The sequence below is a fragment of the Stomoxys calcitrans genome, chromosome 5, assembly GCF_963082655.1.
Source record: "Stomoxys calcitrans chromosome 5, idStoCalc2.1, whole genome shotgun sequence".
Lineage (NCBI taxonomy): Eukaryota > Metazoa > Arthropoda > Insecta > Diptera > Muscidae > Stomoxys > Stomoxys calcitrans.
Window position 1 is genome coordinate 82,764,282 of NC_081556.1, and position 25,069 is coordinate 82,789,350.

The 25,069-nt window shown below is 38.4% G+C and overlaps 1 long non-coding RNA gene across 1 annotated transcript; it reads left to right on the forward strand.

Moving 5' to 3' along the window:
* The first annotated feature begins 23,204 nt into the window (after window positions 1-23,204).
* Window positions 23,205-23,628, forward strand: LOC106087620 (uncharacterized). The gene is made up of 2 exons (XR_001221296.2): window positions 23,205-23,297; window positions 23,370-23,628. It is a non-coding gene; the product is annotated as an uncharacterized LOC106087620 (long non-coding RNA).
* Window positions 23,629-25,069: the final 1,441 nt, after the last annotated feature.

Sequence of the window (25,069 nt, forward strand, 5' to 3'; positions counted from 1 at the left end):
AAAATACTGTTTTTCGTTTGTGAAGTTTTCTTTTGCTTCTTCTTATGCAGCAATGATTGATGATAGCATTTTTGCAAGAAATTGTATTCAAGTTTAATTTGTGATTAACGAAAATATGATATAGCATTTTGGCAATGGCCCTTTGCCATGTTCAGTTGAAATGATGGCAAATGTGCGGCATGGAGTGCAAATCATATTTTGTCAAAATAACTGCCTGAACAACTATGTAGTTAAGTAAGACACATTTTTGTTAGTATATTTAGGTGATAAGTTCAGGTAACTGTAATTTAAGTTCAAAGTGAATCATGGTACCCAACATCATGAAGGATTTTATAGCAAACAAGTAAAACGTTGAGTTCGGCAGGGCCGAATCTTATGTGGTTTTATCCCCTTGGGATAAGTTCTTTAAATGATGACTCTTCAAATATATTGGAGCTCCAACAATTTATGGAAAAACAAGTAAGAAAAGGCAAAATTTTGGCGGTGCCGTCTATATAATACCCTACATCTACTATATAAGTGGAAATTGAGAGCTATATCTTATTCTGAAGCAAATTTGATGTGGAATCATAACATAAATCTGAAACGATATTGATAAAATATAACAAAAATGTCTACAGTAAGAGAACTATATATGCCAATTATCGCGACACGAATGTCGAGTTTTACGCAGATACCTGCCATCACGGCCCAAACCTGCAAGGCTCAAGGCCCAAGGGTGAATACAATGCGTCTACCAACGCCCCCACATGTGGTAACCCACACATGAGTACCAATTTGATCCGTGTTCACCTCCTGGACGTGTTCACCTCCTTGGTTAGGAACGGAACACTACCTAAAACTCCTTCGGATCTATGGGTCACGGCACCCGGTTGAAAACGCAACTTCACGTCGAGCTTATGCTCTACCCGCGTTGCCACGTTGCCCCCCACTGGGGCCTCACCATTGTCAGGCTGGAACCAAAGTTCCAGGGGCTCCTGACACCCGTAGTATCAGATTAAAGTCTCCAGTCAGACTTCGTAGCCTTAAAAGACTACTACCAGTTGAACCCCAAACAGTTCCGGACTGGTCACCTGGATGAGAAAAATCGCCCTAAGCCGACCTCAAGCCAGCATACAAAAGTATGCATCAAACATACAACGGGACGATATACACAAAACACAAACAGGACACGGCAGCCCTCACGGGCTACACCACATAAATCAGCATCAACATGGGACTTTACAATCAACGCAGCCACCCTCACGGGTGACCGAACACAACCCCGTGGTCTACTCCCAAATACCTTTAATTTGAGCCCCATATTTCCATAGTCGGCAAACATGACCGGCTTGGGGGGTGTTTTGGGGGATGGGCGGCCACTCAGTGAGTTGGCCTTGAAAATATATATCGGATTCGTGTTCCACTCTAAAAACCCTCTTATTTGAGCCTCATATTGCAATATTGCGAATACTTACTATTTGGATGGTGCTGTGGAGGTGAGGTGGCCCCATAGACACTTTTCCCGAATATTGATAAGAAATGCGTGCTTTACTCCCAAAGACCTTTCATTTGAGCCCCATATTGCTATGATCGTAAATTTGTCGCCTTTGGGGGATGTTTTTGGTGAGAGGGTACCCCATCCCTCTCCAAGGTACTCCATCCGAAATTTGGATACGAAAGTTTTATTTTTAGGGTACTATATGAGAGCACACAAAATTTCGCTTAAATCGCACCACCCATCTCTGAGATCTGGCGTTTCTGAAAATTAGGGTAAGGGGGAGGGTCCGATCCCCCTTCAGATATCAAAAAATATGCACCATCCATGAAAATTTCAAGAAAATCGGTTCAGCCGTTTCTGAGTCTATAAGGAACACACAAACAAACAAACCTACAAACACACACAAATTGATTTTTATATATAAGATATATATATGGGAGCTATATTCAAATCTGAACCGATTTCGACCAAACTACTTAGCTGTTGTAATAAGCGTAGAGAAATGTGGTGCGTAAACTTTTGGGAAGATTGGCCAATAAATGCACTTACAGTGGCTGTAGAAGTGAACATCGATTTCAATGAAATTTACCAACAATGTCGAGCGTCATAAACAAGTCCTTCCTGCCAAATTGCAATAGAAGTTCAAATCGGAATGGAAATGGAAAAACGTGAGTGTGAGCGAATTGAGATGTACAGGAGTCCGAATGAAGTCCGGAAAGTCTACCAAAGCAACAAACATTACACCGATGGCTTTAGTACAGGCACGTCCTTCTCCAAAGATAAAGAAGGAAATCTGGTAACTGACACAGATAGCATGCTGAGGAAAGAACATTTTACACCACTGCTAGTGTCCGACGTTGGCGGCGAAGAGAATACCGCAGAACCAGTCCCTGTCAGAATGAGGTCCAAGTAGCTGTGACCTGGCTGTAGAACAACAAGGCAGCAGGAGCCGACGGGTTACACACTGAACTATTTATGACCGAAAGCGAATGATAAGCCGTATGCATCAACGCAATCTGGCTAAAGGGATGCATATCCGATGATTGAAACCTCACCAAACTATGTGCCTTACACAAGAAAGGAGAAAAGACGGAATGTGCCAACTACAGAGGAATAAGTCTCCTCCTCATCGCATACAAGATACTCTCAAGCGTACTGTGTACAAGAATAAAACCTAAACTCAATGAGATAATTGGGCCCTATTAATGTGGCTTTAGACCTGGTAAATCCACCCTAGATCAGATATTCACACTGCGTCAAATCCTGGAAAGGACCCGAGAAAGACAAAACAACATTAAACAACTCTTTGTTGACTATAAAGCCGCTTTCGATGGTATCAACTCCCAAAACAACAATCGATCTGATTAAGAATATTGAGAAAGTTTGGCACTACAAATTTGAGATAGTCAGCAACTTTATCTACCTAGGCATTGCAGCAACCGAAACGAATGACACTTGAAATAATGTGAAGAATTATACTGGAAAACATATGCTACTTTGGATTAAGTAGACAGTTTAGGCAGTCTAGACAGACGAAGATCACACTATACAAGATACTGATACTACTCGTTTTGTTATATGGTTCAGAGGCATGGGTATTTCGGAAAGCTAACGAAGCAGTGCTTGAGAAAAAGATTCTTCCAAAATATACCAGTTTGCGTTAATGGAGAACATTGGCGTCTTATGAATCACGAGGTGTATGAGCTGTATGAGGACGACCGCATAGTTACACGAATCCAAATACAACGGTTGCATTGGCTAGGTCATGTTATCAGAATGAATGAAGAAGCTCCAGCGAAGAAGTATTTTGAAGACGATAACCGTGAAGGCGCAAACCGGGACGACGCACGGGAAGCGACCGATGGAAAGATCAAGTGGTGAGAGACACATTGAAACTGGGTGTCAGAGATTGTAGAAGAAGCGCAGAAGATCGAGGCGCTTGGAACGCCTCGGCTAATGAGGCAAATGTTCTGTCATAGCCAATTAAAGTAAGTACAAATCGGATGGACATATATATGCTATATATCCAAATCTGAACCTATTTGTTCCAATTTCAATAGGATTCGTCTCTTGGCTAAAAAATTACTGTGTCAAATATAAAGATGATCGGATGTAAATTGCGAACTGTACTTTGTACACTAATTAACATGGACTGACAGACAGACAGACATAGCTAAATTAAAACAGAAAATGAATCTGAGCCGATTGGTATACTTATCAATGGGGTTACTCTCTTCATTTTGAGTGTTACGAACAAACGCACCAAGTTATAATACCCTGTACCACAATAGTGGTGCAGGGTATATATACCACGTTCAAAATGTCAGCCAAATCAGATAGTAATTGCGTCATTTAGAACTTTAGGAAGTCAAATCGGGCGATCGGTTTTTATGGGAGCTACTCGTATATGAAGTTATGAACAGATTTTGATCATACGTAGCTTGTTTTGAGGAAGACGAAACAAAACTCTATAAGCAAAATTTCAAGTCCAAATTTCCAAAGCGGATAATAATGCGCTCTAGAGGCTCTAGAAGTCAAATCAAGATATTGATTTTTATGGGAGCTAGTCAGGAAATGAACCAATTTAAAACATACTTGACATAGTTGTAAGAAGTGAAAACATAACATAATTTCAGCCAAATCTAATAAGAATTTTGCCCTCTAAGAGCATAAGGACTCTTGTCAGAAGACCGGTTTACATGACACCTAAATCGGGTAGTGAATAGTTTTGGACCTTAGTTGACACAGTCTAATCACGCTCTTGTAGAGCCAGTGGACTATCCTAGGATTTAGGCCCCATATCGAGCCTACGGCTCGTCAACTTCCAATTCAGTTTCCTGTCCAAGATTACACCTAAGTATTTGACCCTGTCAGATATCGAAATCGTCTTATTGAGGAAACGTGGTGCGTTAAATTGGCCCACCTTCGTCTTCCTCGTGAACAGGCATATTTCAGTCTTCTCTGAGTCCAACCCAGTCATATGCCATATGCAAGACCCTTTCGGCCCTTCTGCATAGCTGGTTTGGATCTTTACCATTTAGTAGCAGAGATGTCCACATCCCTCCTCATTCAGCATCCGTAATAGGTCATTTATGGTGATCACCCATAGGAGTGGTGATAAAATGCCCCCCTGTGGCGTGCCTTGCGCCACTTTCTCACTTATATTTATGCCATGGGACACTTAATTTATCCACCTGTTGCTTAGCATATGGTTTATCCAGTCTCTAAGGAGCGGGTCCACCCGGTACTGGTCTAAGGATTGGATCAGTGTGTCGGTCCGCACATTGTTAAAAGCCCCCTCGTTGTCAATGCATACCGCCTGGGAGTACGCTTTGGCATTAATGGATTCTTCGATGTTATGCACAACCTCATGTAGGGCAGTCTCCACCGAACTTCCTTTGACATAGGCATGCTGTTTGTATTTGAGCAGTTCGCTGGATGTCCTACTCTTTATCATGGTATCTACAATACGTTCCATGGTTTTGAGTAGAAAGGACGTAAGGCTTATAGGTCTGTAAGAGTTTGGTGTCGCATAACTTGCCTTGCCGGGCTTGGGTATAAATACCACCCTTACCTCCTGCCAGGATTTCGGAGTCCTACTCTTTATCATGGTATCTATAATACGCTCCACCTAAGGTTTATAGGTCTGTAGGACTTTGGTGTCGCATAACTTGCCTTACCGGGCTTAGGTATAAATACCACCCTTGCCTCCTGCCAGGATTTCGGAGTAAGCTTCAGACACGCTGTGAAAATAGTAGTGTGTGTGAAAATAGTGCCTATCCTAGTCTTCCGAATCTTTATAAAGTCGGTAATGGCTCTATAGTCTGCATCCTTCTGTAGTAACGCCGGAAATATTCCATCAGGTCCGGGTGACTTAAATGGTTTGTAGCTCCTCAAGCATTCCTTCACCATAAATTCCGTAATTATAAACCTTCATCATTATCACAAGATTCTGGTGTCTCCGTGAGTCCCGTTGCATCCAGTGGAAAATGGATTTTCATCAAAAGCCTCAACATGTTGTCCGTTTTTTCTACTCTCACTCCAATGTCGTATACTAAAGTTTCAGTTTGGACATGGGTTTTTAGGAGAAACATTTTTCTCTTGGCGGCGTCATTTACGCTATCGACGTGTTAGCACAAAAGCTTCCAGGAGGCACGTTTTGCCGCTCTGGTAATCTCATTGCATTCCTTGAGCCGTGTGTAATACACATCCCAATAAACTTCCGCTTTTTTACGATGTGTTCTGTTAAAAAGTATGCTGACCTCTTTTCCATTATTGCGAATCTACCCGGACATCGAGGGTTTTCCTTGGGCTTGATTTCCTTTCCCGAAGAGGACAGTGCAGTCTTAAATTGTTGACATTTTCGTAAATGTCTTCTATGTTTGGAGAATCTAAATTATCTTGCCCAAATCTTCTTCTGAGTAGCCTTCAGAATTTTGTCCAGTTGGTTTTCAACTTATTCCGGAAGCTTATCGGATTCAGCGCTGGCCGTGCTATTCTAAACTTGATGTAGCAATGGTCTGAGAAAGAGTGTTCCATGGAGACCCTCAAATCCTGAACCTCATCGATTAGATTTTCCGAACATATCGTCACATCTAATACCTCCTCCCTAATCCTATTAACAAAGGTAGCAGTGTTACCAATATTAAGTGTTATTAAGTCGATGGTATTCAAGAACTCAGCCAGGGCTTGGTCTCGGTTATTAGTGTTGGTGTTACCCCACGAAATGTGGTGAGAGTTCTATTAGAGTGCGAGAGTCGAAAAATCAAAAGGCAGATAAAGTAATGCCAGGTATGCTCCACCGTCTCCTTATCTCATCACTGTTGAATCCGACGTTGACAACTCTGGCGAAAATATATAATTCAAATTTTTATGATAAATAACGCAGGTCCTCGGCCGAGTACCAGTATTAGCATAGAATAATTGGTAGTTGATATGGTTCATTCCAGAAACTTTGTTCCAGGTCGTCCATGGCTCCTGAATTAAGGCAATATGAATCTTGCCCTCCATCAGAGCGTGTGTAGCAGTCTCGCTCTGGTGGAGGTTTATCTTGATAACCTCAATCATTGGTCCTCCAGTAAATGGGCATCTTGGGAATAGGTGATGATATCATCGTTTGCTCGTTGTTCTTTAGACCGCATTGATTTTCCTGTCACTGCACTGCCTGATGTCATCGTATTAGGTTATTTCCTAGTCTACCGAATCTTCATAAAGTCGGTAATAGCTTTATCGTCGGGGTTCGTAAGGCTGTATTAAGTTTCCATTTCGAGTACTGCCTGATGTTTCAATACTAGGATCTTTACCTATCTTAGTCTTCCAAACCTTAAGTAAATGGGCTTCTTGGTAGTAGGTGATGGTACCATCGTTGGCTCCCTGTTCGTTAGGCTACATTGAAACTCCTGTTGCTGCGCTGATCAATATTAGGATCTATACCTATCCTAGTCTTCCGAATCTTAAAGTCGGTCATGGGTCCGTCGTCGGGTTCCTGTTTGTTAGGCTGTGCTGAGTCTCTCGCCACTGCACTGCCGACCGCCCTACAGACCGGTAGGGCGGTCGGTAGGACCGTGAAAATTCTCCAGATCGTGAGAAGACGAGGCTATTACTGAAAGGAAGTAAGAAGAAGGTCAGTATCGGTCGGTAGGACGGTCGGTAGGACGGTTGGTAGGGCGGTCGGTAGGGCGGTCGGTAGGACGGTCGGTAGGACCGTGAAAATTCTCCAGATCGCGAGAAGACGAGGCTATTACTGAAAGGAAGTAAGAAGAAGGTCAGTATAGCTATTGGTATCATAACGGGACACATATAACTACGAGCTCACTTATGTAAAATCGGTGTGGCAAGTGATAGCATGTGTAGGGCATGCGGGGAAGATGATGAGACGTTGGAGCATTGCCTTTGTCATTGCCCGCCATTCGCGTGTAACAGATACCGACACTTAGGTGGGGACACTATACCAGATATGAACCAACTTAGGGGCCTAGCATGGAAATCAATTAAGGATCGGATATGAATGACTCCCTCTAGTGACTCAAGAAGTATAATCGGCAAATCTGTTTATATGGGAGCTATATGTAAATATCGAATAATTCGATTCATCTATTGTATAATGACAACCGACCTACTTTAGTAAGAATTTTTGCAAAATTTCAGGCTCAAGCTTCACTTCTTCGAAAGTAAGCTTGATTTCGATTGACAGACGGACGGACAAGGTTAAATCGACTTAGAACTTCAAGATGATCAAGATTAATATTTCGATGAGTTACAAACTGAATGAAGAAATTATTGTACACCCATTAATTTATATGTATATCGAAAATATTGATTGGGCACAACCTTACCATCTTGGCGTTTCGGGTTTTTTGGATCTATGTGATCTTATGTGCTCAGGGCAATGATTGAAATTTCGTAATTTTTCTTCTCAACAAAATCACAACAGTATTCACGGTAGGTGATTTCGTTTGATAAACTTACCACGCTTTTACTTGTTTTTGCATTTAAAAAGTTTGCAGTATTTTAAGGACGAACCAAGAAAAGATTGCAATCTTTGAAAATGAATAGCCCACCCTTAGAAAAGCCCAAAGGGCAAAAAACCATTTAGAATTTTCACATGATGTACAAACTCTCATGTATTCCACACAGCACTTGTTATTGCTCGACATTCAGTCGAGTGTAGTTTACTTATTCGACGCAAAGGCAAACCAAAGTTTCCCTATCAAGAACACTTTGTCGAATTTCTATTTGTCTTCTTGTTTGCCTTTTTTTATTACCTCCATCATAGGATGGGGGTATACTAATCAAGTCATTCCGTTAGTAACACCTTGAAATTTGATCTGCGGTCCTATAAAGAGTATATATTCTACATCGTCTTTACATTCTGGATCGATCTAGCCATGTCCGTCCGTCTGTCCGTCCGCCTGTGGAAATCACAAAAACATTCGATGGTAAAGTTAGCTATATAATATTTTGCACACATACTTCTTGCTGATGTTAGTCTTTGGGGATTGCAAATGGTTCATATCGGTTCAGATTTGGATAAAGCCCTCCTATATACCGATCCATCGCTATGACTTCTTTAGCACATAGAAAGCGCAATTATTACCCGATTTGGCTGAAATTTTTCATCATGACTTCTACTATGACCTCCAATATTCGTGCTAAGTATGGTCTGAATTGGTTCATAACCTGATATAGCTACCATATAAACCAACCACCTGAGTCTACTTCTTGAGCCCTTGGAGTGCGCATTTCTTACCCAATATGCCTGAAATTTTGAAAAATTACTTCTACTATTGGGTTGCCCAAAAAGTAATTGCGGATTTTTTAAAAGAAAGTAAATGCATTTTTAATAAAACTTAGAATGAACTTTAATCAAATATACTTTTTTTACACTTTTTTGTAAAGCAAGCTAAAAGATCTACAACATTCGTGTGAAGTATGGTCAGAATTGATCCATGACCTGAGATATATCCTATTTCTCGATTTGACTTCCTGACGAACTACGAAAAGTAATTCTTATTTATAGTCCATCAAAAAACTTGACAAATGCTATGCATGGTGAAGGGTATAAAAGATTCGGCCCGGTCGAACTTAGCACGCTTTTACTTGTTTCTATACAAGATTTTATCACTTGAAAAAAGTTAAAACTGAGTTAAATTTTTTTACGTTTGGGGTTTCCTTTGTCTTCAACTTTCTTGTTCCACTTTTCCTACTTAACCTAAGAACATAACAAAGTTATAACAAAAAGTAAACGTGGCAAAACTACAATTCAAGTACCCTCTGGAAAATGTTGCCTTTCTTACAACTTCACTACCAATTGAAATTGAAAAGTTTTCTTTCTTAAGGCAACAGCCGAAAATGTAGAGGCGTTTCCCAAGGCCCAAAAAAATATTTTTTAAAACTCTATTATGTAAAGAAAATTGCGTTTACAAAACAATCTTAACTGAGTTAATTTGCCTGCTTTGAAACGAAACAAAATTAAATTCACTTTTAATCAAATGATATAACCTAAGTTCATTAAATAGGTGAGAAATATTTGAATTTGGAAGAAGTCACAACGGACATTCTGATGTCATAGTGTGTATGTGTGTGTTTGTTCGTTTAAAACAGACTCGAACCTCTTTGAGGTAACCCTCTACTGAAATATCTGTGTAGATCTGCAGATACCAAACCTGTTGTAATATTTTCCTTGGTAAATATGTTATTAACAGGCTTTCTAACGGTAGGATTCTAATCGGTTTTACATTATGGTTGGCAACCTCCATGTGAAGAAGTGCTACTATTGGATATTCCTTAACAGCAAGGGATTTTTCTATGTAGTGATGTTATTGTCTTTTATACCCTCCACTATAGGATGGGGGTATACCAATTTCGTCATTCAGTTTGTAAAACCTCGAAATATGCGTCTAAGACCCCCTAAAGTATATATATTCTGGATCGTCTTGACATTTTAAGTCGATCTAGCCATGTCCATCCGTCTGTCTGTCCGCCCTTCCGTCTGTTTATCGAAAGCACGCTAACTTTCGATGGAATAAAGCTAGATACTTAAAGTATTGCACAACTACTTCCTATTTCAAGTTTTTATATAGTTGTCATATAAACTCATCTTGGGTCTTGACTTTTTGATCTTCTAGAGGGCGCAAATCTTATACGATTTGACTGAAAATTTGCCCATTGCGTTTTGGTATGATATCTCACAAGTATGGTCTATATCTGATCTGACTGATATCGCTGTCATATAAACCGATCTCCCGATTAGACTTTGTGAGCCTCTAGAGTGCGCAATTGTTTGCCGATTTGGTTACAATTTTGCAAATATTGTTTTGGCACGATTTCTAATAACAAGTATGACCTAAATCAGTCTATAACCTGATATAGCTGCCATATAAATAGATCTCCTGATTTGACTTTGTGAGCCTCTTGAGGGAGCAATTAGTAAACGATTTGCCTGAAATTTTAGAGGTGATATTTTTCCATGACTTATACGGCATGACAAGTACGGTGCATATCGGTCAGTAACTTGATATAGCTCATATAGACAAATGCGATCCATGGGGAGAGTATATTACATTCTGCACGCTCGAACTTTGCACGCTTTTACTTGTTATACCCACCACCGAAGGGTGGCGGTATATTCATGTTGTAATTCCGTTTGCAACACATTGAAATATACATTTCCGACCCTATAATGATTAGCGTAAAAATCTAAGACGATCTATCCATGTCCGTCCGTCTGTTGAAATCACCCTACAGTCTTTTCAAAATAGAGATATTGAGCTGAAACGTTGCACAGATTCTTTTTTTGTCCACAAGCAGGTTAAGTTCGAAGATGGGCTATATCGGACTATATCTTGATATAGCCCCCATATAGACCAATACGTCGACTTACAGTCTTAGGCCCATAAAAGCCACATTTATTATCTAACTATACTGAAACTTGGGACAGTGAGTTGTGTTGGGCCCATCGAGACCCTTCTTTAATCGGTCCAGATTAGGATCGGTCCAGATTAGGATATAGCTGCCATATAGACTGATCCACCGATTTAGGGTCTTAGACCCATAAAAGCCACATTTATTATCCGATTTTGCTGAAATTTAGGACAGTGAGTTGTGTTAGGCCTTTCGACATATTTCTTTAATTTGACCCAGATCGTTTCAGATTTGGATGCAGCTGCCATGTAGACCTATCTCTCGATTTAAGGTTTTACGCTAATAAAAGGCGCATTTATTGTCCGATTTAGCCGAAATTCGTGAACGAACAGTGAGTTGCGTAAGGCCCTTCGACATCTTCTTCAATTTGGCCATGATCGGTTCAGATTTGAATATAGCCGCCATATTAACCCATCTCTCGATTTAAGGTTTTGGGCCCATAAAAGCCGCATTTATTGTCCGATGTCGCCCAAATTTGGGACACTGAATTGTGTAAGGCCAATTGACATCCTTTTTTTATTTGGCTCAGATCGGTCCAGATTTGGATATAGCTACCATATAGACCTATCTCTCGATTTAATGTTTTGGGGCCATAAAAGGCGCATTTATTGTCCAATGTCGCCAAAATTTGGGACCATGAGTTATGTTAGACTCTTCGATATTTTTCTGCAACTTGGCCCAAATCGGTCTTGGCCCCATAAAAGGCGCATTTATAATCCGATTTCAATATTTCAATGAAATTTGATACCAATGACTCACGTTAGGCTTTTCGACATCTGTGTCGTGTATGGTTCAGATCGGTTTATTTTTATATATAGCTACTAAAAAGACCAATATTTTGTTATACACAATTGAACAATGACTTGTACTTATTAGTATTAGGTCCAAATCGGATTATATTTCGATATAACTGCTATGGGACATAAGGTATGCAATTTTCACCGGATTTTTACGAAAGGTTGTTTTCACATATACCCGAGGTGGTGGGTATCCAAAGTTTAGTCCGGCCGAATTTAACGGCTTTTTACTTGTTTTTTGCTATAGAAGTGCTTTTGTTGAGTTAGACGAGACTTCAGCATAACGTACAAAATACTGAAAGGATTAAAATTTTTTGATTGCGAGTGCAACGGTTTTCTTTGTTCTGAAATAGAAATGACTTTTTTGATCCTCTATTCCACATAACATCTCTGATAGGTACAGGAAATCCTGGTAGTAATTTTCAGCCTATTTATTTTGTAACAAACTGATAGATTGCAACTTATAATAAAGTGTGACTTTTAAGCGTAGTTATTCCAAATTTTAACAAAAACTAATTTGGCTCATATATTCAAAATTGTTATTGGAATCGATTATTTTAAGAATTAATTCATGTAAATGTTGCCTTCGGCTCCGGTTCAAATGGGCCATTGCACGTGGTTGAATAACACATGACCAAAACCTGCTAACGGTAGAATGGGGCATTAAAATCATAGGGAAGATAACAAAGTGGAGTGCACTAGAAACTTACACAGCAAGTGACCACCAGAATATTTTGTTCTTCTTTAGAAAATGGAAGACAAACAGCTAATGAGAGAATTAAAGTGGAATGTGAACAATCTCGACACCTCGATACTCCTAGCCTAGAATTGAACCGGCAAGTCCAAAGGTCAGAGCACGCACTAGACGTTCTGTCGACAATGGGAGGAGTGATGAGCATCATTGAGAGCAAGCAACAAAACCATAACAAAAGACCAAATGGCCGAGGGAAAATAGAACCGCAGGACGCAAGAACTCGCCGCAGAAGCTTAGCAAAGAAGGTACTCACCGCCGTAATAGAAAAGAGCATAAAATAAAATTGGAAGGAATTAAGAGAAGGAGTAAATCGAAACCCTTGGGGTCTCGAATACAAAATAAAGATGGAAAAACAACGGTGATGGCTGGAAAGATAATGGAAAATATAGTCTAAACGCTCTTCCCCCGACACGAACGTAGAGATGGTGAAGTTGATGATGAGCTCATTGACAACATAAGCCCGTTAACGATAGAGAAGCTAAGGAATGTAGCCCGCAGACCCCGCGCCCATTGGAATACCAGCCGAGCTCCATAGGCAGATAGCTGAAAACAGACTGAAATTTCTTTTGAGAATGTTTAACTGAGTCCTATTTGAAGGTGTTTTTCTGGAGGTATGGAAGAGACAAAGGCTGGAGATCATAAGCAAGGGTAAAGGTGATTCCGCATTCTCATTCAAATACACTCTGTGTGCTGGATAGTGCCAGCAAGCTTTTGGAGCAAATTATTGTGTTTTTGGGGGAGATGCATCTGAGCGGTATAATAGGAACCATTATAGAACACAACAAGTAAAGTACACATTTAACGCGCATAGTCGTCAGAAGTAATGATATCTGTCGATGGTGATATTCCAGAAGATATCTATCATTTCCTCTGCCAATGTACGGCTTTATGTCGTAGTAGAAATAGCATACTTCGATCTGTCTTATTTCAGGCATTAGAGAAGCTAAATGCTAAATGGTATGAACAGGTGCGTGGACGGACCATCTTAAGTAGAGGAGATGGAAACTCTGCGGCTGAAGGAAAGAGAAAATTAAGGAATTAGAGTGGGCCATAACACATAACCTAATACCGCCTTAATTTCAAGTATCGATTCGGGATCTGAAGGATTCGAATTAGAACACGGATCATCCGCGGTAACCAGACCAGCTACCGTTTTCCAAGCGTTTTAAGGGGGACTCTTTTCTCATTAGAGATACTTTGGATTCGCGGAACCAAGCCTCTTAAAAACACATAAGAGCAAGGCGCTTTTATTTTTCCAACTCTTTCGGGGGACCGATGTTTTTGCCAAAGACGGCCGATGATCTAGTAAAATAGCGGGCCATCGAAGATGAGACTAGATCGTCTTATCCTCATGACCTGAACCAAGTGTCTTCTTGGTTAATGGAACCTGACGCTTGACCTACTCCAACAGGCGATATCGATATAGCCTGATATCAACACCGCAGCTGTATCATCTTTGGTATCCATTCTCAGTCGATTCCTTGGATCTAAATCAAACACTTGCATAAAAGCACACACAGACTATCAACCGCTTAGAGAATGTACCTGCTACGAGGTGCAGATATATTCTAATTAAAGTCTGCCGCACCACTCCATATATTTATCTAGACCGATTTTTCCATTAATAGCAGCTATCTTTCTTGGCTAAAAAACTGAACAAGGGGAAGTGGCTCTTCTTCAACAAACAAATAGTTTTCAAAGCCCAAAGTTAGGCATTTTTGCATTGATATCAACGAGTAAGAATAGATACGGTTAAAAATCAATTACTTTGCAGTTCTCAAAGGTCCAAGGGCGAGAATTGTATTCTAATTTAGAATATACATTAAGATATGTAAAAAGGCTCTCAATTTCTATAGAGTATGAAACATCTGTTACATCCAGCATCTTTCATTGCTCCTACATGTGAAATACAATTATTTATATTTCACTGGAAAACCTCTTTTTCAACAATTCCAACACGAAGAAGAAAAAAATCCATATAGTATTCCTGGCAAATTGAATGCAAATTTGTTTGCTTAAGAAAAAAATTTATGTTCAAGCTTTTGTAACGAAATGAAAGCAAACAAACAAATAGAAGTCAAAGCAAAACAAGCACTTGGAATAAATTAAAATGAAAATGCCTCCATCAATAAGGCGAATTCAATGTCATGGAATCAATCAACGTTCCAAGATTTATGTATGGGCAGATTATTTCAATTCACTTGTGCATATGTCTATTTTCTAACGATATTCTTCATCAATAATTAAGTAGACAAGCGCTTTTGTAATTTAATATATGCATATTAGACTGGTCCTTATCGTTGTAATAGGCAAACACAAAATTATACTTTGTTTAATACTTTTAATTCACTTTCAAATCCTATTAATTAAATATATTTGAACGTCTGTCTAACTGTTGTAAACCCAAGGATTTGCCAGGTTCAAATATATGGTAATATATCATACAATCATATATGCAGACATTTCTTCATAGAAATGATAAATATTTTCAAATTTTGTTCACGATTTGATAAGATCCCAATGCACAGATTTAACGATTTTTCTCAGTTTTACTATATCGTATACTGTCCATCTCAAATACAATGCAGCAGACCTAGTATTTGAAAAAAACTTAGAGAATTAATTGGTGTTCCAAGTCGTATTATAAAGCGCCTATAACTCATTTGATAATAATAACATAACTCTATATGCAATACCTTCTTCCAATCTGGATTGGAATTGCGCTTTCCAGTTGAGTAGAAAGTCAAACCGAAAGATAGGTATATATATTGTCTTTACCAGATTATGTAACTCACGTAGCATGGGTATCGAAAGTCTCACAAATCTCCACGGATCGGAATTATGACTCCAATTTTCTCAAAAAGGAAAATAGAAACATGACGATCAATAAGAAATACTTTTGTATTTAAAGCGGAAGATGGTGTGCTCTCAACAAGCGGACAGACGAAATGTCATCATTAAATCGATTTAGAATATCATAACAATCAAGAATAATCAAAGAATAATTTAGCGGATTATGGATGAATATTTTGAGATATTCAAAACACAGTAACGAAACTTGTGATGGAATTTTAAAAACTGGTCTAATGTAGGTTGAGACTTAAACACCTATCACAATACTTGTTATATTAAATGTTACATAAGTACTTAAAATTTCTTTGTGGCATTTTCTTAGGTACTCGTTGATATTTTGATGTGCCCTCATGTTAAGGGCTTCATTAATACTCACATTATTTGTGTATAATTCGTCTTAAGCCTAATGATGATTTAAAAGCAGCTTATGACACTTTTATGGGCTGCTTGAGTTTAGAGTGTGATGTGTTGAAAGGTAGGTGCTGATGAAATTGTTTTGTTGTAAATGTCACTGTGTTTCATTCTGAAATTAGAATTAAAGATATGTGAAATAGGATTAATTTTGATTTTAGTTATAATTTTTTTTATAAGAAATACTATTCTGTATTTCATCGGAATCTTGATGTGTTGTTTTGTTTTGCTGGAAAAAATAGATATAAAGGGTGATTTTTTTGAGGTTAGGATTTTCATGCATTAGTATTTAACAGATCACGTGGGATTTCAGACATGGTGTCAAAGAGAAAGATGCTCAGTATGCTTTGACATTTCATCATGAATAGACTTACTAACGAGCAACGCTTGCAAATCATTGAATTTTATTACCAAAATCAGTGTTCGGTTCGAAATGTGTTCATTCACCGTAACGTTGCGTCCAACAGCATCTTTGAAAAAATACGGTTCAATGATTCCACCAGCGTACAAACCACACCAAACAGTGCATTTTTCGGGATGCATGGGCAGTTCTTGAACGGCTTCTGGTTGCTCTTCACTCCAAATGCGGCAATTTTGCTTATTTACGTAGCCATTCAACCAGAAATGAGCCTCATCGCTGAACGGTGAATGAACACATTTCGAACCGAACACTGATTTTGGTAATAAAATTCAATGATTTGCAAGCGTTGCTCGTTAGTAAGTCTATTCATGATGAAATGTCAAAGCATACTGAGCATCTTTCTCTTTGACACCATGTCTGAAATCCCACGTGATCTGTCAAATACTAATGCATGAAAATCCTAACCTCAAAAAAATCACCCTTTATATTCATTTATTTTATTTGATATTTATTCATAATTACAACTTATCAATTAGTATATTAGGAAAGAGCCAACGCAACTAAGGCTTTCAACTTAATATGTGAACCAATTACATCTACAATATTGTTTTTTCTTCGACTTCTATAATTGTCTAAGAATAAAAGGAGGCCCCTTACCATTGAGCTTAAACTTTGGTCGGACTGGACTCATTGATATGAGAGAAGTATCCCCTGGATTCCCTTAATGGAATGCTAATGGGAAATTTAGTAGAATTCTATAATATAAAACTAATTGTGATTTCGATTCTGGAAAAAAATGTTACACTAATGTTGCACTTATACGGGACAACATTTTGCAAATGTCGCCTCAACCCTCTCATAGTCTGACACTATTTGCATTTTGAATGGACCTCATTCATCGGACATATTAACAGTCCATATGTAGTCATTTCGACCAAATAAACCGGTAAAAATCTCATCCTCGTTTTCGGATGAAGAACTTTCATCGAATATGCCGTTAACTAAGGTTCAGGTTACTGTTCAAATCGAAGTTATAAAATCTGTTTGTCGGTATTTTTAGAAACCTAAATTGCAAAATTGTTTATAACGATTCTATTACTATTCACGTCTTTACAACATTGGGAAGACCGTTCAAAACTACTGTACGCAGTTTTGTAGTAATCGTTTATATAGCAATATATGTCTTTGAAATTAAGATTTGGAAACCTGATTAGCACCACTGTACTTGCAACTCTCCATACATTATCCGCAAACTCGTTACCTTTGATACCAGTGTGATCAGGTATCCAAACAAGAGTTATTCTAAGGTTAGATCGAATTAGAGCATTTCTCGCAACGAAAGGGTAGAATTATAGTTGTTAGTATTACTAATGGATTAAGGGCAGATAGTGAATCCGAACAAATTTCATATTAGCCTCTTTACGATTTCATAATTTTACGTGCTTTATATAAAACATTATCTTCGATGTGGAAACAGAGGTTTAATTAGACAAAACTGCCGTGGTCAACACCTTACCTTTTGTCGTAATACTGAACGAGGAGTAATGTTCACTTTTAGACCCATCGGTGCAGAAAAGCTTTGAACCAATGTATCTCTCCTTCAATTCCTCAAAAAACAGGGGAATTGAAGGGCGATACATATAAAGGGTGATTTTTTTGAGGTTAGGATTTTCATGCATTAGTATTTGACAGATCACGTGGGATTTCAGACATGGTGTCAAAGAGAAAGATGCTCAGTATGCTTTGACATTTCATCATGAATAGACTTACTAACGAGCAACGCTTGCAAATCATTGAATTTTATTACCAAAATCAGTGTTCGGTTCGAAATTTTGACAAATTTTGTTCAGCGATGAGGCTCATTTCTGGTTGAATGGCTACGTAAATAAGCAAAATTGCCGCATTTGGAGTGAAGAGCAACCAGAGGCCGTTCAAGAACTGCCCATGCATCCCGAAAAATGCACTGTTTGGTGTGGTTTGTACGCTGGTGGAATCATTGGACCGTATTTTTTCAAAGATGCTGTTGGACGCAACGTTACGGTGAATGAACACATTTCGAACCGAACACTGATTTTGGTAATAAAATTCAATGATTTGCAAGCGTTGCTCGTTAGTAAGTCTATTCATGATGAAATGTCAAAGCATACTGAGCATCTTTCTCTTTGACACCATGTCTGAAATCCCACGTGATCTGTCAAATACTAATGCATGAAAATCCTAACCTCAAAAAAATCACCCTTTATATGGGAGCTACATCTAAATCTCAACAGATTTTGATGAGATCTTGTAGATATGTTAAGATCAGTAACAAAACAATCCGTGCCAAACTTTGTGCAGATCGGTTGAGCATTGGAATTACTACGGCCATAACTGTGTAAATCGGGCTATACATATATATGGGAGCTATATCCAGATCTAAACCGATTTTGATGAAATATTGCAGATAGTTTAAGATCAGTAACAAACCAATTCGTGCCAAATTTTGTGCAGATTGGTTGAAATTTGGAGTTAGTACGGCCATTTTAGTGATAATGGACAACAAATACAACCTGTACCTTGATTACAAGAATACATGGACTCACAGACGGACATGGCTTAATCGAACCAGAACGTGATACTAAGTCGATCGGTATACTTATAATCTCCTTCTAGCGTTTTAAACAAATGCACAAACTTATGATACCCTATGCCACAGTGGCGGTGTAGGGTATAAAAAACAAGTAAGAGCGTGCTAAGTTCGGCCGGGCCGAATCTTATATACCCTCCACCATGGATAGCATTTGTCGAGTTCTATGCACGGTATCTCTTTTTAGGCGAACAAAGAATATTGAATAAGAACTGTTATGCAATTGAAGCTATATCAAGTTATAGTCCGATTCGGTCCATAAATGAATGCTGAACATTGTAGAATTCATTGTGTAATATTTCGGTTCATTCGGAAAATAATCGCGCCTTGAAGGGGCTCAAGAAGCAAAATCGGGAGATAGGGTTATATGGTAACTGTATCAAGCTATTAATCGATTCAGAGCATATTAGACACGTATGTGCGAGAGAAGCCGTTGTACAAAATTTCTGCCAAATCGGATGAGAAATGCGCCCTCTAGAGGCACAAGAAGTCAAGATCTCAGATCGGTTTACATGGCAGCTATATCAGGTTATGTACCGATTTGCAAACTTAGCACAGTTACTGGAAGTAATAACAAAACATGACAGGCAAAATTTCAGCCAAATCGGATGAGAATTGCGCGCTCTATTGGCTCAAGAAGTCAAGATCCAATATCGGTTTATATGACAGCTATACTTGATTATGAACTGATTTGAATCGTACTTAACACAGTTGTTGAAAGTGATACCAAAACACTACGTGCAAAATGTCTATCAAATCGGGCGGGAATTGCGCCCCCTAGAGGCTAAAAAAGTCAAGACTCAAGATCGGTTTATATGGCAGCTTTATCAAAACATGGACCGATTTGGCCCATTTACAATCCCAACCGACCTACACTAATAAAAAGTATTTGTGCAAAATTTCAAGCGGCGAGCTGTACTTTTTCGAAAGTTAGCGTACTTTCGACAGACGGACGGACGGATGGACATGGCTAGACCGACTTAAAATGACATGACGATCAAGAATATGTATACTTTACGGAGTCTCAGACGCATATTTCGAGGTGTTACAAACAGAATGACGAAATTAGTATACCCCTATGCTATGGTGGAGAGTCTAAAAAAGGGTTTAGCTCGGCTAAGCTAAATCTTGGGTACCCACCACCACAAATGTATGTTAATTTACTAAGATTATATTTGATTTATTTTAAACAAATCTAATCCGCTAATAATTAAGTCTTCTGGGGTCTGAGTAAGACATATGGGAATTTGGTTTATTTATAGGCCTATTTGTGGGGGATCAGCTGTGGTTGTTTTTTAAAATGTTTCGCTGTATAGCATCAAAAATCCGTCCGTCCGGGACCTGCGTCGTATTTTAAGATTTACGAAGGCATTTGTGGTTTAATTTTAATTTTATGCATGAATTGGATTGTTGACAAAATTAGCAACGACTTAGCTTCAAAGAGTATTCACATTCGATTATTCAGTTAAAAGTTATTTAGTTTGGAAATTAAAAAATTTAAACAAGACTTTAAATCGAGATATCGGTCTATAGGGCAGCTATATCCAAATCTGGACTGTTTTGAGCCAAGTTGCAGAAAATTGTCGAAGAGCCTAACACAACTCACTGTACCCAATTTCGGTGAAAGCGGACAATAAATGCTTTAAATCGAGAGATCGGTCTATATGGCAGCTATATCCAAATCTATACCAGTCTAGGTCAAATTGAAGAAGAAGATCGAAGGGCCCAACACAACTCACTGTCCCAAATTTCGGCGACATCGGACAACAAATGCGCCTTATATGGGCTCAAACCCTTAAATCGAGAGATCGGTCTATATGACAGCTATATCCAAATCTGGACCGATCTGTGCCATATTGCAGAAGTATGTCGAAGGGCTTAACTAAGCTCACTGTCCCAAATTTCAACGTCATGGGACAATAAATGCGCCTTTTATGTGACCAAAAGCCTTAAATCGAAAGATCGGTCTATATGGCAGCTATATCCAAATCTGGACCGATCTGGGCCAAATCGAAGAAGCATATCGAGGGACCTAACACAATTCACAGCCCCCAATTTTGGAAAAATCGGATAATAAATGCGCCTATTATGGGCGAAAAACCTTAAATCAAGAGATCGGTCTATATCTGGAAATCTGGAACTATTTCGGTCCAAATTAAATAAGGATGTCGTGTGGCCTAACACAACTCACTGTCCCAAATTTCAGCAAAATCGGATAATAAATGTGGCTTTTATGGCCCTAAGACCCAAAATCGGCGGATAGGTCTATATGGCAGCCATATCCAAATCTGGACCGATCGTGGCCAAAAAATCGGATAATAAATGTGGCTTTTATGGGCCTGAGACCCTAAATCGGGGGATCGGTCTATATGTGGGCTATATCAAGATAAAGTCCGATATAGCCCGTCTTCGAACTTAACCTGCTTATGGACAAAAAAGAATCTGTGCAAAGTTTCAGCTAAATATCTCTATTTTTAAAGACTGTAGCGTGATTTCAATAGACAGGCGGACGGAAATGTCTAGATCGTATTAGATTTTTACACTGATCATGAATATATATACTTTATAGGGTCGGAAATGGATATTTCGATGTGTTGCAAACGGAATGACAAAATGAATACACCCCTATCCTTCGGTGGTGGGTATACAAATAGATGTAATTAGCTGAAACTTTGCACAGAATGCTTTTTATACCCTACACCACCACTGTGGTACAGGGTAAAGTATATTATAAGTGTGGAAAACTTCAGAAGAATCGGGCCAGATTTAGATATAGCTCCCTTATATATCTTTCACCCGGTAAGGCCTTTAAAGGCTTTGGTTGGGACATTTTTGGTCTGATCTTTACAAAATTTAGCATGAGGTCATTTATTCAATGTCTCATATGTATGCAAAATTTTTTAGAAATCGGTTAAGATATAGCTCCCATATATATATTTCATGCGATATGGCCTTTTATGGCTATAGAAGCCACAATTTTAGTCCAATCGAAACAAGATTTGATACGAGGAGTTTTAGTTGGCGTCCCAAAACATGCACAAAATTTCGTAAAAATCGGTCCATATTTAGATACAGCTTCTATATTTTTTTCGTCCGATATGGCGTTTTAAGGCTGAAGTAGCCAGAAGTTTGGTCCGATCTCTACAAAATTTTTTTAATTGACATCCCAATATACGTGCAAAATGAAATCCAAATAGGTTCAGATTTAGATAAAGCTCCTATATATACATCTTTTATAGCTATAGGCTATAGAAATCCACAAACTTTGTACCATTATAAGAAAATCTTACAAGGTTGTATACGAGCGAGTTATGCAAATAGGTATGCAAAATTAAAGACTGACTATTTTGGGAAATAAGTTCTATATATTAAAAGTACTACGTAGACTCGGTGGTGTAGGGTATTACATAGTCGGTTATGCTCGGCGCATTTATTTTCCTATTTGGCTGAAATCCAACTCAATGTGCTACATTAGGTTCCTCAATATTCGTACCGAGCCTGGTCTAGATCAGTTTTAATTTGGATATAGCTGGCATATATACCGATATCCCGATTTTAATCCTTGGGCTAATAAAAGCAGCGTTTACTTCCCACACACTGAGCTGAGTGAGGCCCTCCAATATGGTCCCTATTGGTCTGTATTTGGATATGGCTGCCAAATAGACCAATCTCCCGATTCAAGGTCTTGGACCCAAAAAAGGCGCATTTATTTTGTGATTTCGCTGAAATTTGGCAAAATGCCCTATGTTAGGCTTTTCGACATCCGTGCTATATATGGTTCAGATCGGTCAATACGCTGTTTTACCAACTTGAAGAGTGAATTTTATTTATCAGACCACTCGATGTCCGGGTCGAGTTGTCTGATAAATACAACGACGTCCGTGTCGAGTTGGTCAAATTGGATCATATTTCGATAAAGCTGCTATTGGTGTATTAAATGTTGAAATTTCACCGGACTTCGACGAAAGTTGCTTAAGGACAGAATTACTGCTTTAAAATATCAGAAATCCAATAGACACTGACATGTGCTTCATAAATGTTAAGGGGTACTTCAGATGGAATACAAAAAGACAGTAGCATCCCTTGTCAAACTTTTATAAGTTGGAAGGTAGTCCTCTTGAAAGCTTCATTTTAGAAGGCATACATTCTGTTTGTTAGAAGTATTTGAAGTGCTGTTATCAGGCCTGATTTAAGCAGTCCTTAAAGAGATTTACCGCTTTACTGTTGTTGACTAGTAAAGAAGATTTACTCATTGTGTGAGAACATCAAGGACGAGAAAACAAAAATACGTCTGCTGTGTGTTTGTCCCCGTTCTTATTTCTTTGAGAACTTGTTAGAATTCGCAGATGTGAATATTCGCAAGTTGTTGAATTTTTAAAGCGATAAAATTAGAATCCCACAATCCACCATGCTGTGCGGGCGGGTGTAGCTAGAGTTTCTTTTTTCGAACAAAATTTTTATTATTTTTTCCAGTGCATGTCAAAATATGATAAGAAAAATCAAATATCAAATAAAGCTAAAATTGAATTAAACTTTATTTATCACATAAATTGGATCCCAAAACTACGAAAACAGTGTAATTCAAACCTGTTGTAAGTAATTGTCACCTTATTAGGTTAGTAATTTCTTGAAGTAATTTTAACGTACTTTTTTTCTTTTGTTAGGTCCAGTAGCTCAGAGATTGTTAAGGAGGAATGAATACGGCTTTAATTGTTTTACTTCTTACAGCAAAATGCATTCTATTTATTTTCGGAATTTTACTTTATAAATGGTACAACAAGAAAAAAGAATAATGGTCTTAAAAAATTTGCTTTCTTAAGAAGTTGTGGAAGCTATCAACTCAAAACGCTTTGATCCGGTAGTTTATTACGTATTAAGTATTACTATATGTGAATAACAATAAATGGTTCATTATGCAATATCCATCGCCGAGTCTATTCTCAAGTTTTAAGGAAGTGAAAAAAGAAACATTAACATGGGCCGGACCGAATCTTATGTACTCTCCACTACTATTTGTATTTTCAAGTTTTTTTTACGATTTTTTCGTAGACTAGAAGAAACTAAAAGAGCATAATTGAGGGTTTTAATAGAAATTTGAATGCAGTTTTTTGATTAGATTAGGAATTGTGCGCGTATGTTAGGTTAGGCTAGAGTGGCATTCTATTTTCTAAACAGACTTACTTAGACAATTTTAGTTCATTGTGATATCACTATAGTATCACACCTAACTAAAATGTCTAAGTGAGTCTGTTTAGAAAATAGACTGCCACTCTAACCTAAACTAGACGATACCACAGCAGCTACAGACAAGGCCTCTTGTGGGAATGGAATCCAGCACTGCCGATTCAGATTATGTTTGGTATGGAAGTTGAAAGACATTACAGAAAACCAATTAGATTTCAACCAAATGGGATGTTATGTTCTTGCACTCTCTAGGGGATGAACAAGTCAAATCGGGAGTTCAGTTTATGTGGTAGGGTAGGCTGTGTGCCAGTGCGCTTGTATTGACAAGCAGAATAATTTCCACTTTAGGTTCTGTATATACTTTTTTTGAGGACTTGTCTTGATTGACATATGTGGAAATTCACAAGTTATTAAATTTTTGAAACAATCTGGCTGTTCCATCTGTAGCAACTAGAAGGCATCCTATTTTTGTGGTTTCATAATGTAATAAAAATCCATCCTACATATAGCAGGAGGCAAAAATATTATTTCCAATATCGAAAAAAATCCGTATAGTCACACAACTTCAATTCGTATTGTGGAACAAGTTATCTTTCTCATTGATTATACACGCAGAAGAATAAAACGTATGAAATATCTTTGGAACAAACAAATCTTTTTATACCCTCCACCATAGGATGGGAGTATACTGATTTCTTCATTCCGTTCATAGCACATCCAATAATGATACGAAACCCAACAAAGTACATATATTCTGGATCGCCTTGACACTCTAAGTCTTTTCAGCCATGTCTGTCTGTTCGTCTGTCTGTCTGACGAAATATCGCAAATGACCAATTCCAGTCCATGTTCATATTTAGATCCCATATAAAGCGATCTCCATATTATACTTCTTAAGCCTCTTGCAAGCGCAATTATTTTCTCATTTGGCGTGTTTTACGACATTCAACAGATGTGCCATGTGTGGTCCGAATCGGTTCAAACCCTGATAAAGCTGCCATGTAAACCGATCTTCCGATTGCACTTCTTGAGCCCCTAGGAAGTGCAGTTCTTTCCGGATTTGGCTGAAGGTTTGCACAATAACTATGGTCTCCAACATCCAAATCAAGTATGGGTCGAATTGGTTTATAACCTGTTATAGCTGTAATAGCATAGCAAATATTTTCTATTACTCATTGGT